Here is a 12,621-nt window from a genome sequence, read left to right on the forward strand (position 1 = left end):
CTGCAAACATGTCCATTTGTTTTCGTGAGGCATCAGAGCAGCTTTGAGGGTTTGTTTTGGTTCACAGGAACTCTTCAGGAATGCTTCAGGACTGTACCGGGGGAACACTTTAGCTCATAATAGCACAATGGAATGGGAGAAAAGTCTGAGCCAAGTTCAGTGCTTCAGAACATAAGCAGCAGGCTCCCTCAGGACAAATCACCCGCTTTAAACAGACTGCCAGAGAGCACTTTAGAAGTGAAACGATTGTATTTCAGACTGAATAGTTTTACTGTGGTGTTTTTCTGAGGCTCTAAGAATCTTATTCTACAGCGTGTTTCAAAAAATGTTGATATTATTTGAGATGTAAATATCCCAGAAACTACATAGTCTAGGCAAATGAAACTGAACAGGCTTAATGTTGAGCAATATAAGATTTATTCCTCAAAATTTGAATGAGAAATTCAAAGGTATGTCGATTCCATGAATGATTTCACAAATTTTCAATATGCGCGCCGTCTGAGACACACAGACAGCCTTCCTCTTTGAACTTTTTGTACTGTGTCCAAATCTACATTGCCGTTGGTGCATTTTTAGAGAATTCTCTCATAAATGCACACTGTACAGTCTTGTTCGACTGTGTTGGAGCGTACTCTAACACACAAAACGCCTTTTCTTTTCCAGCGAATGGCATTTCTATACCTAAAAACATAAAAACCAAAAACATTCAACATAAAATTTTGACCTGTTTCCACACATGCTGTTAAAAGTTGAGGTCAATTGAATGAGAACTGGCGAAGTTATTAGATTATGGAACTATATCAAATTTTTTGAAACACCCTGTATTATTTAGACTCATAATTTTATTTTAAAAAAATATATGTATTTATGTCAGTCCAGTGTCAGATTTCATTCAAATTCATATAAATGGAGTCATAAGGAAAATAGGTGAATATGAGCTTCACCTTTAATTCTGACCTTTGTATCTTATTCTGATCCATTGCAAGTTACGTGAATTGTTAAGAATTTCTGAAGCATGGGGCCAAGTTGAAAATCATACATTTGGGCCTTTCTCAAATAACTGAAAATAATGACTTTGCACCATTGAATTATCTACAGAACTTACAGTCATGCAGTCTATTACCCTCAGTACACATATCCACATGATCATTTGTAGAGTGCATCTGGATCAATACAATACAGGCTCCAACTTCTTAGTAACCCATTCATTAATCCTTCTCCACTGTCCTCCTCAGTTTAAAAGTATCCAATCCATTATTCTTTGACTTCTGTGCACTACAGTTCCTGAGCATCACTGCAGGTCACCCAGCCCCTTGCGCCAGCATGCTTTAATTTCAGTCAATACAAGTCAGGTGCTGATGAATGCACCCATTTGGATCATGCATGTTCACTATAATGCCCTGCTGCACCCTCCATCTCTCGGCCATATCACTTAAACTTCAAGTGAATAAGCTACAGCAGAACATACTCAGAATGGCCTAGGTTCAAACTGCAAACCCTGAAAAAGCTAAGGATGAATCAAAGATCAGCTTGCTGGTCAGAGCAGTCAGTCACCTCGTCCCAACTCCTTTCAGTCCATTTGTTCTGAAAAAATGAAAATCGGATCAATTGATCTGGCGTGAAAACGTAACTACAACTCCACGATCAGGCACTTAAGTGGTGAAAGCACTGGTTTGACAAAGGTGCCTTCAAGGTGAGTGGCTTGGCCTTGTCAGATCAGAGGAGTGTGTATTAGCGAGTGCTAAAGCGGGAGTGCATTAGTCCCTGAAGCTCTACTCTCAGCCAGAGAAGAGCCTGACCTTTAAGGAGCTGCTGAGTGGCCCCACTGGTGACGCCAGGAGACAGGCTTCCTCAGGTGGAAGGGATTGGCGGCGCATTTGAATTATTCAACATGGATGCCAAGCATGTATGGGAGACTGATGTCCCCTGACACTCCCGTCCTTCTTTCTGCCTCAGCACAACGTCACACACTCTCCAGACCATTGTTCTGGTTTTGTCTACTTCAGTAATCACCTCAATGCTGCTGTAGTCACTGAAAGACAGGAATGGTCAGATGTGAAAGGAATTGGTGATATGTGGAGGCTATCTGCAAGAAGGAAAGGTGCATTCAGGTCAGGTCAGGTCAGGTTACTTTATTTGTACCCGTAGGTAGATTTGTTTGGCAGCAAAATGGCACCCGATTACAGAACAACCGTAACATGACACCAGACAAAAAACATGATAAACATACTTAGGGCTCCACCAATCAAAGCATAGAAAGAAAGAAATATCAATAAAATAATGAGAAATATTAAAATAAATAAAAATCACTTAGACAAATAAAATAAACCCTTACAAACCAAGATAAAAGGCAAGATAGATAGATAGATAGATAGATAGATAGATAGATAGATAGATAGATAGATAGATAGATAGATAGATAGATAGATAGATAACACTTTAATGTCAGATAACTCTGAAATTTGTCTTACGTCCCAGCAAAATATTGCAAATGCAGCTCCATTTGTGAAGAATAATACATACAATACTACATTACATGTACACACATAAACTACATACCCACACAGTTTCACAACAGGCAGGTACAATACATATAACAACACATGAAATAAATAACAGCACATATAACATGAATGTCCAATCACCATCTGCTTGGCCTTGTTTTAATTTCGGTGTTTAACTTCAGGATAGCTCGGTGTACAAAAGAATGCTTTAAACTTATCCTGTTAAATTGTGGCACACTGAATCTGCAGTTAGATGATAAGAGTTGAAATTCATTATTTAAGACATGATTATGATTAGAAACAATGTTATTAGCCATTCTTATCATGCTTTTGTGATAGGCTAATTCATAGATGTTATGAAGATGTTGAACAATAATCTTTGAGCAAATTTTGCAAATGCAGCTCCATTTGTGAAGAATAATACATACAATACTACATTACATGTACACACATAAACTACATACATTTGGGACAATTTATTTATTTACATACATTTGGGACAAATGTATGTATTACTACATTTGTATTATTTTGTATTTGTATTGTAATACATTACATTTGTAATGTATTACTACATACATTTGGGACAATTTATTTGGGACATACATTTGGGACAATTTAGTTTTTAAGCTCATGGATAAACTGCCATACCAAGCAATATTACAATACTGCAAGATGCTCATTATCACAGAAGTAAAAAAAAGAAGAAGAATCTGTCTGCTCGCTCCAAATGATCATAAATAGTACCATCTCATCTCATCTCATCTCATCTCATTATGTCTAGCCACTTTATCCTGTTCTACAGGGTCACAGGCAAGCTGGAGCCTATCCCAGCTGACTACGGGCGAAAGGCGGGGTACACCCTGGACAAGTCGCCAGGTCATCACAGGGCCGACACATAGACACAGACAATAGTACCAATAAATAAAATCTCATCTCATCTCATTATCTCTAGCCGCTTTATCCTGTTCTACAGGGTCGCAGGCAAGCTGGAGCCTATCCCAGCTGACTACGGGCGAAAGGCGGGGTACACCCTGGACAAGTCACCAGGTCATCACAGGGCTGACACATAGACACAGACAACTATTCACACACACATTCACACCTACAGTCAATTTAGAGTCACCAGTTAACCTAACCTGCATGTCTTTGGACTGTGGGGGAAACCGGAGCACCCGGAGGAAACCCACGCGGACACGGGGAGAACATGCAAACTCCACACAGAAGGGCCCTCGCCGGCCACGGGGCTCGAACCCAGGACCTTCTTGCTGTGAGGCGACAGCGCTAACCACTACACCACCGTGCCGCCCCCAATAAATAAAATCTCATCTCATCTCATTATCTCTAGCCGCTTTATCCTGTTCTACAGGGTCGCAGGCAAGCTGGAGCCTATCCCAGCTGACTACAGGCGAAAGGCGGGGTACACCCTGGACAAGTCACCAGGTCATCACAGGGCTGACACATAGACACAGACAACCATTCACACTCACACCTACGGTCAATTTAGAGTCACCAGTTAACCTAACCTGCATGTCTTTGGACTGTGGGGGAAACCAGAGCACCCGGAGGAAACCCACGCGGACACGGGGAGAACATGCAAACTCCGCAAAGAAAGGCCCTTGTCGGCCCCGGGGCTTGAACCCGGATCTTCTTGCTGTGAGGCGACAACGCTAACCACTACACCACCGTGCCGCCCCCAATAAATAAAATAATAAATAAATAAATAATAATGCTCCAGCAATCAATGGACCTGTACCAATGTGCAAGTAACGCTATGTCTTGTTCAGTTCAGTAATAACAGCAGGAGCAAAGCTGTTTTTGTACCACTTTGTTTTGCACCTCAGGACTAAGAACCTCCGCCCGGAGGGAAGAAGCTGAAACTCTGTGTGCAAAGGGTGGGAGTCATTATTTAAGATAGAGTTAGCTATCCGCTGTACCTGTCTGGTGTACAGGGATGCTAAGTAAAGCTGTGACTCTCCAGTCAGCCATTTAATAATTTGGTTTAAGGAATTTCTTTTCTTCAGGGATGTGTGACCAAACCATGACACCAAAGAAAAGGACAAAATGGATTCAATAAAAGCACGATAAAACACGGTCATTATGGTTTGATCAAAGTGAAAACATGAAAGTTTCCTTAAACAATGCAAGCGCTGATAACCCTTTTTGCACACAGCTTCACAATTCGCTTCAAAGTTTAACTTGTCTGCATTGGCAGATTCTTTGACTTTTTCCCGAAAGGTTTATTTCTTAATAGAAGTAAAATGATCTGTCAGTTGATCCATAAGACAATTGATAAGGTTACTTTACATTCGTACAAATGTCTAGAATTAGGTGAAATGATCTCGTAATTTGGAGTCAGAGAAATACTTGCGTTTAAATTGCGATGTTAAAAATGTTGCTGAAGATATATTTTGCAGTATAAGATTTGTATTTAAGATTTGATTAAATGGCAAGTTCGTACATCTTAATCAGATTCTAAATCTCATCACAATTTTAAGGATGATGGTACATTTTTAAGATAAACAATGTCATAACAAATTGTCACCTTTACCATTGTATAATGAACCAAATGAAGAGTTATGAACTTGCAGTGAGCCAATTTCTTGATTTTCAACCAAACTGAACTGCAAAAACTGTGTATGAGAATAAATCACTGGTATGTGGTGGAGAAAAACATGGAATGCCCTTAGCTTTTTCTTGACATTGCCCATCACTGTCAGCACTAAATTCAGGAGCTCTCAGCACTTATGTGACAAGGCCAAGTCTGACCCCTGGAAGAACTCGGGTTCAGAAATGACAACCATGTACCGGTACACACATATACACTGTCCTAGCCAGCAAGGCCTCCATTCACAACCTGTCTCTATGACAACCAGCCATAGTAATTTCATAGGTTATGTTGTTGTTGTTGCCTGGATTTACTAGTCAACAGGAACAAAGCACCATTTGAATTGTGTTACATAAACCAAATAAAGTTCTAGCGGGGATGTCAGGTGATGTCTAAGAGCTACGAGCAGACTTAATGCAGGCATTGTGAAACAAAAAGTTACTGAATGGTATGTATATATAAGACCGACTAGTGGCCTAGTGGTAGCGTGTCCGCCTCTCGATCGGGAGATCGGGAGTTCTATTCACGGTCGGGTCATACCAAAGACCATCATAAAAATTGTACCTACTACCATCTGGCAAGGCACGCTGCAATACAGATGTGCATGGGGAGTTAAACTCTCGTGGTTACCAGAGGACTAGCCCCCCACTGTAACCCTAGCTATGTAATAGGCGAGAGGCCGAGGGCTATGGAAACGGAGATCGGCGCCACCATCAGAGTTGGGCCTGGTTAGTACTTGAGTGGGAGACTGCCCAGGAATACCAGGTACTGTAAGGCACGGGAAGGATGTATATATAAGAGAAAATGCCAAACAAATGCTACAAAGATTTAAAAAAAAAAAAAAACTTGTTTAATGGTGCATAAATTGGCATCCAATAACTGTCAAAAAGATCCAGGAAGCAGAAATGACACAGCAGAAGGGCAAAACAAAGAGCAAAAAAGAAAAATCAAACAAATGAGACTCAGGACACAAACTGAGGAGTATTTATACAGAGATAATGAGAAGAGTCTCATCAGATAGTTGGTGAATTTGAGTCTAATCAGATGGTCGGTTGTAACTAGCTGAGATCAGAGAGATGGGTTTGGTGGTGAGCAAGGGATTCTGGGAAATGCAGTTCCTGTAGCCTGGAGTGCTTCTGACTAATCATAAAATAAAAATGATCTTACTGCATCTCATCTCATCTCATTATCTCTAGCCGCTTTATCCTGTTCTACAGGGTCGCAGGCAAGCTGGAGCCTATCCCAGCTGACTACGGGCGAAAGGCGGGGTACACCCTGGACAAGTCGCCAGGTCATCACAGGGCTGACACATAGACAACCATTCACACTCACATTCACACCTACGCTCAATTTAGAGTCACCAGTTAACCTAACCTGCATGTCTTTGGACTGTGGGGGAAACCGGAGCACCCAGAGGAAACCCACACGGACACGGGGAGAACATGCAAATTCCACACAGAAAGGCCCTCGCCGGCCACGGGCCTCGAACCCGGACCTTCTTGCTGTGAGGCGACAGCGCTAACCACTACACCACCGTGCCGCCCTATCTTACTGCATTGGCAGATAATTTGTATTTATTTTTAAGGGTTTATTTATTTCTTGAAAAACACAAAATGATCTTTTTGTGGTATAAGTAAGGAATGAAACATGACAGGAAGTGCTGTTATAGGAAAGTAATCAATAACAGGGTGGTGTATGCAGCCCCAAAGCCCCCCCCCCCCCCCCCCCATTTTATTCCACTTATACCACAGCAATTTCCCAATGATTACAATTTCTAATTTGTTAATTAACAACACATCACATGTTCAATGTTTTGGAACATCCATGACACATGTTCTGGTGATCAAAATAAAAGACAAAACAAAAAAGAAAAAAAACCTTGCCATGTTCCTGAGAAACCAGAAAGATGTCGAAATTCAGGAAAACTCTGGAAAAAAACAACTGACTCGGACAAACTGCTGACACTGGAGACAGGCTGATCATAAAGCTGCACCATTTCAAAGATTATGAGTGAATGAAGTGGGCAGCACGGTGGTGTAGTGATTAGCACTGTTGCCTCACAGCAAGAAGGCAAGGCAAGGCAAGTTTATTTATATAGCACATTTCATACACAATGGCAGTTCAATGTGCTTTACAGAAGTAAAAACAAAACAGTAAACAATAGAGAAATAAAATTACATAAAATAATTTTATCTTTATTCTAAAATAATTAATTAAAAGAATTAAAAGAATTAAAAGAAAATAATAAGAATTAAACAACAGTAGAAATAAAATATTAAAATGCCAAAAAGAAAAAGGAGAAAAAGAAAGAGAAAGGGAAAAAAAACTAGCAGAATAAAATAGAATAAAGTTAAAGTAAATTTAAAACATGCAGAGAAAGTAAAGATTATAAAAAATGTAAAAATATTAATTATTTAACAGAAAGCATCTGAAAACAACTTGGTCTTTAACCTAGATTTGAAGCTGCCAACAGCAGGAGCATTTTTGATGTCCTCTGGCAGTTGGTTCCATAGCTGTACTGCATAGTAGCTAAAAGCTGCTTCACCACACTTTGTTTTAACAACTGGTTTTAATAGTAAATTTTTCTGTTGCGATCTGGTAGATCTGATTGGGTTAGGTCGCTGCAACATATCAGAGAGGTAATTGGGCCCTGTACCATTTAGAGATTTGTACACCAGCAGCAATGCTTTAAAGTCAATTCTGTAGCTTACTGGAAGCCAGTGAAGGGACCTTAGAATTGGAGTAATGTGCTCTGTTCTTTTTGTTCGTGTGAGAACCCTCGCCGCTGCATTTTGAACCAGCTGAAGTCGTTTGATGGTCTTTTTTGGCAGGCCTGTGAAAAGGCCATTGCAGTAATCAACCCTACTAGAGATGAAGGCATGTATTAGTTTTTCCAGATCATGTTTTGACATAAGTCCTCTTAGTTTGGAAATGTTTTTTAGGTGATAAAATGCCGTTTTAGTGATTGCTTTCATGTGACTGTCAAAGTTTAGCTCGCTGTCAATGAAAACACCAAGATTTTTAACCATTTCTTTAGTTTTAATCCCTTTTGTGTCAAGAATAGTGGTAATCCTGAGTCTTTCATCTTTTTTTCCAAATAGAATTACTTCTGTTTTATCTGTGTTCAGCTGAAGAAAATTTTGTGACATCCAGCTATTGATTTGATCGATACACTGGTAGAGACATTCAAGGGGGGCATAATCATTTGGTGATAGAGCAAAATAAATTTGGGTATCATCTGCATAGCAGTGATACAAAATTGAATTTTTATTGATAATTTGCCCAAGTGGGAGCATATAAAGGTTGAAAAGTAATGGTCCAAGAATCAACCCCTGGGGGACACCACAGGTCAAGGGCATTGACGTTGAGGAACAATTTCCCAGGGTAACAAAGAAGCTTCTATCTTTTAGATATGATTTTAACCAATTGATAACTTTACCAGTCAATCCAACCCAGTGTTCAAGTCGATATAGCAGTATGTTGTGATCAACAGTATCAAAAGCTGCACTGAGGTCCAGTAATACCAGGACCGATGTTTTGCCTGCATCAGTATTAAGACGTATGTCATTTATAACTTTAATCAGCGCTGTTTCAGTGCTATGATTGGCACGAAATCCTAACTGAAAATTATCAAAACGGCTGTTTGATATCAAGAAGGCAGTTAATTGATTGAAGACAATTTTTTTCCAGGATTTTCCCGATGAATGGTAGATTTGATATTGGCCTGTAATTATTTAACACTGAAGGATCCAGATTATTTTTTTTAAGAAGGGGCTTTACAACAGCTTTTTTTAGGGACACAGGAACAACACCAGTCTCCAAGGATGTATTTATAATTTGAAGCACATCTGTAATTATAAGATGATAAGAAGGTCCGGGTTCGAGCCCTGGGGCCGGCGAGGGCCTTTCTGTGCGGAGTTTGCATGTTCTCCCCGTGTCCGCGTGGGTTTCCTCCGGGTGCTCCGGTTTCCTCCACAGTCCAAAGATATGCAGGTTAGGTTAACTGGTGACTCTAAATTGACCGTAGGTGTGAATGTGAGTGTGAATGGCTGTCTGTGTCTATGTGTCAGCCCTGTGATGACCTGGCGACTTGTCCAGGGTGTACCCCGCCTTTCGCCCGTAGTCAGCTGGGATAGGCTCCAGCTTGCCTGCGACCCTGTAGGACAGGATAAGCGGCTACAGATAATGAATGGATGGATGGATGAGTGAATGAAGTGATAATGCATTTGAACAAGTGAATTAATATAAACCTGCAATTTGCGTGTCAGAGTTGTTGTGATAGAAAATGAATCAGTACATTCTGACCAATCAGATTGAAGAAGAAACCTTTATTTGTCACATACACACTCAAGCATAGTGAAATCCATTCTCTGCATTAAACCCATCTGCAGCAGTAAACACACACACACACACACACAGCAGTGAGTAGCTATGTTACAGCGCCCAAGGAGCAATTGGGGGTTGGGTGCCTCGCTCAAGGGCACTTCGGCCCAAGGCCACCCCATGTTAACCTAACAGCATGTCTTTGGATTGTGGGGGGAACCAGAGCATCCGGAGGAAACCTACACGGGGAGAACATGCAAAATCCACACAGAAAGGCCCCAGTCAGCCACTGGGCTCAATCCCAGAACCTTCTTGCTTTAAGGCGACAGTGCTAACCACTACACCACCATGCCACCCGGCACTGTGGTATCAGACAATTGTATGTGTCAAGAGGACTTTAAATGAGTATAAATGTAATTCAAAAAGTTATGGCGCTGTTGCTAGATAACAGTAATGGACCATTACTTGAAGTTTGTTATGTAACTACAGCATTAGTAATCAGGTGATATCTGAGAGATATGAACACATATAATGTATGCCGTGTGAATTAACGTAACAGCAAGGCTATACTGTAAACGATAAATACTGTAGTCAATTTACTTATACACCAATTTAAAACCAATACACCAGATGTCGAGTACTAATAACAGATACCTTGTTCTTAGATCAGTCTGCCGTAATGATTTCTAAACAAGTCCTAAAGATAACAAAAGAGCACAGGTAAGATAATCACACGTACAGCAATAGTGAAATTTCTAACCCTCTCGAGTGACTATTTCTGGTGTTTATTTGTGTCAGTTTATCTTGTTTGTGACTGTTGCTTGGCTGTGGATAGTGGATGAGGTGTGTGTGTGTGTGCGTGCGTGCGTGTGTGTGTGTGTGTGTGTGAGAGAGAGAGAGAGAGAGAGAGAGAGAGGAGGAGTGGAAGACTCAGAGGAGCTGTACGGAACAGATGGTCCCAGTGCGACACTGGACCTCCGACAGGGGAAAAATCAATGCTCATAACTTCAAAACAAAAAAGAAATTAATAATTATATGGGAACACAAGATTGCTTTGCAGCAGTGTCGCAATCTAATTAATAGGTGTTTTGTTTGTGGCTTGTTGGTGTTTTTTCCCCTCCCCTCCTTTTCTCCAACAGTGACAATTTATGGTTTTTAAAAGCGGAAGGCAGACTGTGAATGTTCCAAATCAGGGCTGTCTGGGTTTTTTCCTCTTTCTTCCACACTTCTCTGCCTCGACAACTCCATTCTCTGCTCTTCCTTATCCTTCTAGTCAGAGCTTAACATCATGACTGCTTCATTGTTAAAGTGTGATTCTAGAAGAAGAAGAAACCTTTGTCACATGCACACTTCAAGCACAGTGAAATTCATCCTCTGCATTTAACCCATCTGAAGCAGTGAACACACGCACGCACACCCAGAGCAGTGGGCAGCCACACTCCAGCGCCCGGGGAGCAGTCAGGGGTCAGGTACCTTGCTCAAGGGCACCTCAGCCCAAGGCCGTCCCACGTCAACCTAACTGCATGTCTTTGGACTGTGGGGGAAACCGGAGCACCCGGAGGAAACCCACGCAGACACGGGGAGAACATGCAAACTCCGCACAGAAAGGCCCTCACCGGCCACTGGGCTCGAACCCAGAACCTTCTTGCTGTGAGGCGACCGTGCTAACCACTACACCACCGTGCCGCCCAATTCTATTCAGCTTAATATGGCTATGTGCCATTCTGTGACATCCATCCATCCATCCATCCATTCATTATCTATACCACTTTTAGATTCTTCCTTAAATAGGAATGAATCACAAAAAGGATTTACAGGAAAATAATCAGGAAGTAAGGTTAGTGTTGCAATACCAAAGTTGATTATGCTCCTATAACAGCAAGTCCCTCTCTCTCTTTTTTTTATTATTTCATTCAGGCACCACCCGAACTGATGAGCACATCATCAGCTTTTCTTTGGCTAATCAGACACAAGGTACACCACCACTCTTGCTGGAGCAGTTGGGGGTTAGGTGCCTTGCTCAAGGGCACTTCAGCCAATCCTGCTGGTCCAGGGAATTGAACCTGCAACCTTTTGGTCCCAAAGCTGCTTCTCTAACCATTAGGTCATGGCTTCCCCAACAGTAAGTCTCAAAGTGTTTTATTCCTCTTATATCAGAAGAACTGCAATTTCTGATATTTATCAATAAATTACTAATAATAAATGGAACTTTTAGTTGTTGATACTGTAGTTACATTTTATGCTATGGAACGGCAAAACAAAATTCTTTTTATCATATAACAACTTGTCTTGCCCGGATCCCTATTTGCGCTCAGTACAAAATGTATACTGTTCATACTCATTAGGTGACATTGGGCATGATTACCTAACAACCTGTGTCCCCCCATCTCTTCCCTCTGTCTGTCCCTCTCTGTCGAGTTACATGTCAATCCTGAGACACCAGTGCTGCTGACCTCTTCTGCTCCTCAGACCTGCCTGATCCATCCTGACGCCCTACATTTGGCTGGAGTCTCATCTGCTCCTGTGGAGGACGGCCCCATATGGACAGTAGAAAGTCGCACTTGGAAGACGTTCTGGACAATTACTGTAATGCATCTATGTCTGAGGACTACAGTTGACTTGCTAACTTTAGGACTGCAGTTTATCGTGAACAGTTTATAACTTCAGCAAAATAGACTTCATGTTAAAACTATAATGAATTTCCAGGTTACACAGTTGCACTTTGTGACTATATGAGACACTGTTATAGAAGCAAACTATTTATAATCACGCTATCTGTTATCATCAAAATGAGGATGGGTTCCCTTTTGAGTCTGGTTCCTCTCGAGGTTTCTTCCTCATGTTGTCTGAGGGAGTTTTTCCTTGCCGCCGTCACCACAGCCTTGCTCATTAGGGATAAATTAGGGATAAAATTAGCTCATGTTTAAAGTCTTTAATTTTCTGTAAGGTTGCTTTGCGACAATGTCTATTGTTAAAAGAGTTATACAAACAAATTTGACTTGACTTATGTTATAGCAGCTATAAACAGTCATTCCCTTCCCAGTGTCTCTTTTTCTTCTCTTGAAGTTAATAAGGAAAAAAATGCATCTTGTCATATGACTGAGAAACCACCAAATGCAAAGCTTTCCATTGTGAAGACTTTCCCATGTCAGAAACGTTAAAAATTACAGCTTTACCTGACTGGTA

This window comes from Neoarius graeffei, chromosome 17, assembly GCF_027579695.1.
Source record: "Neoarius graeffei isolate fNeoGra1 chromosome 17, fNeoGra1.pri, whole genome shotgun sequence".
NCBI lineage: Eukaryota > Metazoa > Chordata > Actinopteri > Siluriformes > Ariidae > Neoarius > Neoarius graeffei.